Below are 7,122 nucleotides of genomic sequence, written 5' to 3'. Positions count from 1 at the left end.
CAGTCACCTAGCCGAACAACCGAGGCGCGACCTGATCCCTGGACCTGCTTGCGTGCAGCCATACAACAATTCCACCTTACTTTGTGCCAATACTGGGCGGTCGATTATCTCACCTACGTATGCGTAACGTTAAAGTGCTCCCGGACATGTTAGAGAGCCACAGATTTTCGCGAGATGTTTGAAGCACATTCGGAACAAATCGGGCGAAAGATATGTTCACAGATTGCTCGACATGAATCCCGTCGATCAGTTGTGGAACATAATCAAGAGGTCAGTTCGTGACCGAAATCCTGCACAGGTAACACATTTGCAATTACGGACGACAATAGAGGCAGCATGGCTCAATATTTCTGCAAAGGACTTACGACGACTTGTAGAGTCCACACCACCTCGAGTTTCTGCACTACGCCGAGCAGAAGGAGGTCCGACACGATATTAGCAGGTGTCCCATGACTTTTGCCACCTCAGTGCGTAACACACAGTGAAGGCTAATCGTGAAATGACGATCGAGTAACTTTACTTGTGGTATTTTGTATTGTAGTCTTCCAAACTTAACGACAGTTCTCCAGGGTCTCTTCTACTGCCCAATACGTCAAGAAGTTGAGAACATTTCCGTTGTGCTTTCTGTGATGTTATATCGATACCACTGCGCAAACCATTTGTCTAGCCTCCTTCCGGAATAGTGCGATAGAGGCAAGATGGTTGCCGGCTTATATAAATTTGGCACCCCCTTCCCCGGAACTTGCAAGCATCTGCGTCACTTGACAACTTAGAGCAATCACCAGCCTCATTTTACAACCTTTTAAACAATACCACAATTTTAATTCTGAGCATGTGCATGTGCTCTAAAAATCTGAAAGCGCTTGACCAACACAATGACTTCAGGACAGTTTATAGTACGTTGTTTCACAAGGAGCAGGCTCTTGCAGCTTCCACCGTTATTCAAAAGCTAGTTTATACGTATCGTGAATAGTGAGGGTCTTATAAAACTCCTTTTACGTCAACTGGACCTGCATTTACGACCGAAAATTTCTCTCTGTAAAGAACGACATACTGCCTTCAGTTTTCTAGGAACTCTTCAATCCAAGCTCAAAGGAAGTTCAATATTTCACTTGCTAGTAATTCCGTTATTACAGAAACCAGACGGCAGTTATAAGAGTCGAGGGGCATGAAAGGGAGGTAGTGGTTGGGAAGGGAGTGAGACAGGGTTATAGCCTATCCCCGATGTTATTCAATCTGTATATTGAGCAAACAGTAACGGAAACAAAAGAAAAATTCACAGTAGGAATTAAAATCCATGGAGAAGAAATAAAAACTTTGAGGTTCGCCGATGACATTGTAATTATGTCAGAGACAGCAAAGCACCTGGAAGAGCAGCTGAACGGAATGGACAGTGTCTTGAGGATATAAGATGAACATCAACAAAAGCAGAACGAGGACAATGGAATGTAGTCGGATTAAATCGGGTGATGCTGAGGGTATTAGATTAGGAAATGAGACGCTTAAAGTAGTAAATGAGTTTTGTATTTTAGGGAGCACAATAACTGATGATGGTCGAAGTAGAGAGGATATAAAACGTTGACTTGTAATGGCAAGGAAAGCGTTTCTGAAGAAGAGAAATTTGTTTACATCGAGTATAGCTTTAAGTGTCAGGAAGATGTTTCTGAAAGTATATGTGTGGAGTGTGGCCATGTATGGAAGTGAAACATGGACGATAAATAGTTTGGACAAGAAGAGAAGAGAAGCTTTCGAAATGTTGTGCTAAAGAAGAATGTTGAAGATTAGCTGGGTAGATCACATAACTAATGAGGAGGTATTGAATAGGATTGGGGAGAGGAGACGTTTGTGGCACAACTTGACTAGAAGAAGGGATCGGTCAGTAGGACATGTTTTGAGGCATCAAGGGATCACCAGTTTAGTATTGGAGGGCAGTGTGGAGGGTAAAAATCGTAGAGGGAGACCAAGAGATGAATACACTAAGGAGATTCAGAAGGATGTAGGTTGCAGTAGGTACTGGGAGATGAAGAAGCTTGCAGAGGATAGAGTAGCATTGAGAATTGCATCAGACTAGTCTCTGGACTGAAGACCACAACAACAACAGTAATTCCGTCATAATACACGAGAGTAAAACGTGTTGCAAAATTCGGCAAAGGATAGTCGTCAGTGGCTGGTTGGTTGGTTGGCTGATTTGGGGGAGGGGATCAAACAGCGACGTCATCGATCCCATCGGATTAGGGAAGGATGGGGAAGGAAGTCGGCCGTGCCCTTTCAGAGTAACCATTTCAGAGTAACATTTTCCTGAAGCGATTTAGGGAAATGACGGACAACTTAAATCAGGACGGCCGGATGCGGGTTTGAACCGTCGACCTCCCCAATAATAGTCCTGTGTTCTAACCACTGTGGGCCACTTCGCTCTGTATGTCAGCGGTATGTTGTGTGCGTCGGATGGATGACGTGTCTGGTAACCGGAGTGACTTGGACATTTTTACAATCACTGCAGCACTCTGGTTCTCCAATGACTTGCGACGGACTGGTTGTAGAATAGGGGCCAGTGCCTTCGCAAACATTTTGCAGGATAGCATAGTAGTCCTGTCAGGTCCAGTCGCCTATCTCTGCCAAAAGATTTTAGTTGATTTTGTAACCCACAGTATGATTTTCTGTCGCGTCGGTATATAAAATTATGCCTTGTAAATTTGTCAACACTTCGCTCATTTTGGTTTTATTGAGTTTTTGCTTCTCAAAAAGGCTTTGACTACGTTTAGATATGTGGTGAAGGTCTCTTTGATTTCGGAGAAACATCGTAACATGGTCGTTTAAAGCTTCCACAGCTTCACAGCTTGTCTAAGGTGCCGTGTGCAACACTACTGAACTTTCTCGATTTATACTCAACACTGACAGTATCAGAGATGAACAGTGATGTTGAGTCCTCAGATAATCTGAAATCAGTTTCTCTTCGCGTTCGCTAAGTTGAAGTACCATACTACATTTGTTAATATTCCTATTCACACCCGTGGTCAGTGATGCTTCAACAAACCTGAGTCGAAAAGCTGTACTCTGTTTGTAATTAGCATATCTAAGTCTTTACTCACATTGAATTAACAAGTGAAGGTAATTTTCAGACAGGCATTTAGAACAATGTCACACGTATCTCTGTACATACCACACGCTCTAGTGACTTGAGTCCCTTTTTCTATAGCTAATAAACATAATCTCGTCCTCATACTGCAACATAAACATGCATCATTCTTCAAGTTTTCTTTTAAATGTGGTACCATTGCTGCTCCTGAAGCAGGGAGTCTATGCAAGTACCCGATTACCATTTATGATCAATCTTTAACACTTACCTGTACCCGAATTTTTCAGTATTTACTGCACTCACTACGTATTATCGTTTTAATTACGGTTATAAATATGCTTCCACCATCGGCATAAATCCTCTCATTTATCCAGATCGTATAACACCTCTGTGCCATAGATAAACAGACTTCTCATCCGATTTCACATAGTGCAGAGTCATCATATACTGTTGTAGTAGATAATGTCCCACCAATAAGGCGAATGTCTGGATAGGTACGAGTTGGATAATACTCTGTAGTCATCTGCTGATTGATATAGCGCTCTGTACGATGTATTTCATCCCATTCGAACTCAGAAATAGGAAGTTTAACACCCTTCGATGCATTTTCAATTTCTATCGTCGCATGCAAGCCCCAGTCATCATGTGCTTCTGTACCCACGTTTACATGTTTCCTTCCACTAGGAGTTAAATTGTATGTAGAACTGAAAAGCATGGGTACACCTAATGCCTTCTTATTCACAGAATCTGCACTCTGTGCCTACACCAGCGAGGGCTGTCCTGCTGGGATGGTATCAGTGACCAGTACTGTCCTCCAGCTTGCTGTAGTTTGGGACGCCAGCAGCATTCGATGTGTTGAGAGCAAATCACGGGTCCTCACAAACTGATGAGAGGGACAAACAACATCAACTCCATGTCCTGCTCCAGCAACTGGGCTATGTGCGCTACAGGATCCCAGGTGGCTGGTGCAGGTTCAGACATGCTGCAGGCTGTTGCTGCCGCACGTCGAGAGGTTGGTGAAGGTCTCGACAAGATGGCAGCCAAGGTTGCTGCAGGTCTGGAGGTGGCAGAGGTCGATATGTTGGTACTCGCCCCTGCAGGCCTGGAACTGTCGCTGGGTACTGCAGAACAAAGAGGAGGAGGAAGCGTTACATACGGACCAAGGTACGAAAACATCCAATAATAATAATAATGCTAACCACAGACAAAGTTGTGATATGGGGTACTTACTTTTCCTTTTCTTCCTGTTCTTCATTTGGAGGGTATGTACTAGCAACACACAATATCCTGTTGCAGAGCATGCTCAACAACATGACAGTCATCATCGGTGCTTGTTTCACTACATGTGCCGTCTGGATTGCGACTGCTGTTGACACGTCATAGTTCTTCTTCTACTTCTGCTTCTGCTGCTGTTGGCTGACTGAGCGAGACTGAGGTCGCAGAGCTGTTGAGCCTGCCCCATACTCCCCCCCCCCCCTCCAGTAACACGTTACCAGATACTGCCATCCTTTTGGCTGAAGTCTAACACATGACAGGGTTCAGTGCTCCTATTGGTTACCGCCGTTTTTTTCCCAGACCGCCATCTTGGATTACGTCATGGGAGGGATGACAGTGCCCTCTGGTGGCGGTACTGTCTACTAGGTCAGATGGACTCCTTATCTCATGGTGAACACACTGGATAGAGCTACTGCCTATATGAAATTGTTTAAATAAACAATGCATGCAAAATAAAGACTTACATCCATCATATCCAGCAGCCCAGCACAGGCTGAGTCCTTTTCCTGCCAGTACCGAGAAAGAGCTGGTGGTTAGATGACTTAGGTTAGTGGAGGTAGCCCAACTGATCTATTTACCCGCCAAAAGCTGGACTTCCCGTCATTTACTTGGGGGGGGGGGGGGGGGGGGAGGGATTTAATTTAGTGAAGGTAGCCCAATTGACCTATTCTCCCCCAAAATTTGTACTTCCCACCATGACGTCATTGCGACGTTGCAACATCTACCGCCGCCATATTGGATCCACCATCTTGAATAAATTTGGCAACAGTTCAGAGAGGGGTGATGTCCTTGTTGCCCCACTGTTGAAGGAGCTTTGGAAAACTGTTAAATAACTCCGTTTTAATAGCGCTGTCATTAGTAAAATTACTGTCGGCATTGAGGAGTAAAAGTATTGACTGTGTATTGGCGATGGTGTACTTTACATAAGACAAAAATCTCTTTGAATTTTCTATTTCTTTGACTTTAAGCCACATCTGGTCTACATGTACGTAGTTAGTACACTGGTGGGGATCCAAATCGCTGTAGCAGTACCCAAAGTGGGTCCCAAATGTTGGAGGATTGGTTTTCCTAGTGATCTGCGTTAACTTATATTTAGAGTATTCATCACTCTCGTCAGAAATTCTGTATAAGTCATCTTGTATTCTTCTACAGTCACTCAAAAACGACACCATTGTATGCATCACAGTGTCATCAGAATACAATTGCAGGCAGATGTTCTCCATGTCTGTCAGACCATTTGTGTATAAAGAGAACAAGAACGGTCCTATAACACTTCCCCTGGGGACTCCTGATGATACTCCTGATGACACTCAGTGTCAAGGACTACGTATTTAAGAAGTCTTCGAGCCACTCACATATTCCGATGCTCGAACCTTCCTTAACAGTCTGCAATGGGGCACCATATCTCAAGCTTTCCTAAAAAAAGAGGAGTATGGAATCTGCTTGTCACCTTCCATCATAGCTTACAGGATATCCTGTGAGAAAAGGGGAAGATGAATTTCGCACGAGCGCTGCTTTCTAAATCTGTGCTGATTTGCGGACAGAAACTTTCCTGTGTGAAGGAAATTATGTATTTCAGCTCACAATATGCCCAAAAATTCTGCAGCAAAGTGACTTTAAGGATATTGGTCTGTAACTCCTGGAGTCCGTCATTTTACCATTTTTATACACAAGAGTCACCTGCGATTTCTTCCAGTAGTTTGGGACTATGCGCTGGATGAGAGTTTCGCAATGACTGCAAGCTAGGTAAGTGGTCACCGCCGAAGAATAATCCCCTAATATGAAAGTAGGGCTACATCCGGACCTGGCGATATGTTTGTTTTCAGCTGTGTAAGTTGCTTCTAAACGCCAGGAATGTGTCTTTCTACTTCCTCCATATAGGAGTCTGCGCGACGGTCAAACGATGGAATGTCTATACGATCATTTCAGCAAATGATTTTTTTAAACGCGATATTTTAAACTTCAGCTTCAGTGATAGTCCGCAATATTTGCAAAACGGCCACAGCAGTGTATTTCGTACCACCATAACTAAGTACCATATAAGGAAGTGGGCACTATATACGAAGAATATATGTAGTATATAATGACAGGTAATACGTGTGGGTACCAGTAGTACATTCACGGAGAAGCAGAGCATGAGACTATGCTTTGGCAAAAGGGACATACTAGGGGCTGATCAGATGGCAGTTTGCATTAACTTGAGACTTTCGTAAGGTAGGTTCTTTTTACTATAATTTATTTCGTTGCATAATTGATGTAACTTTTTTCTTCTGCAATTGTAACTTATATGACTGTAGCAGCACTGAAAGTTAACCATATGGGGCTGTTGTAAATGATCGAGAATGTATGCAGAATTTAGGTTACTAACAACATTTATTTTCCCAAAACAAACACAGACATAAATTATGCTAAAAAGTAATCGATTGAATAACGTAAACAACTAACAATCGGTTTAAGGGTACAGTGGACAAGGATCCTGGGTGGGAGAAGTGAGTCAAGTACTCCGGCCCTAAAAATGTACATAATGCAATCTGACGTGTTTTTACTGCTTATGTGCAGCTGAGAGCTAGTTTTGATTGAGATATGTACGCCCTGACAATGCCGAAGCAGTAGTACGTTACCCTGTTTGCTTGTGTGGCGATATGACTTGCTGCTGGCGAGATGGGTGAGATGGAGGTGAGACGTGAGGCGGCATCTGTGAATCGATCGTGGCCACAAAATAAATGCAAAAATCTCACGGTCTAGTGATCAGGCAATTTACTCTCTACCAG

Source organism: Schistocerca americana, chromosome 8, assembly GCF_021461395.2.
Source record: "Schistocerca americana isolate TAMUIC-IGC-003095 chromosome 8, iqSchAmer2.1, whole genome shotgun sequence".
NCBI lineage: Eukaryota > Metazoa > Arthropoda > Insecta > Orthoptera > Acrididae > Schistocerca > Schistocerca americana.
The sequence above is the reverse complement of the archived record's forward strand: the minus strand, read 5'-3'. Positions refer to the sequence as shown.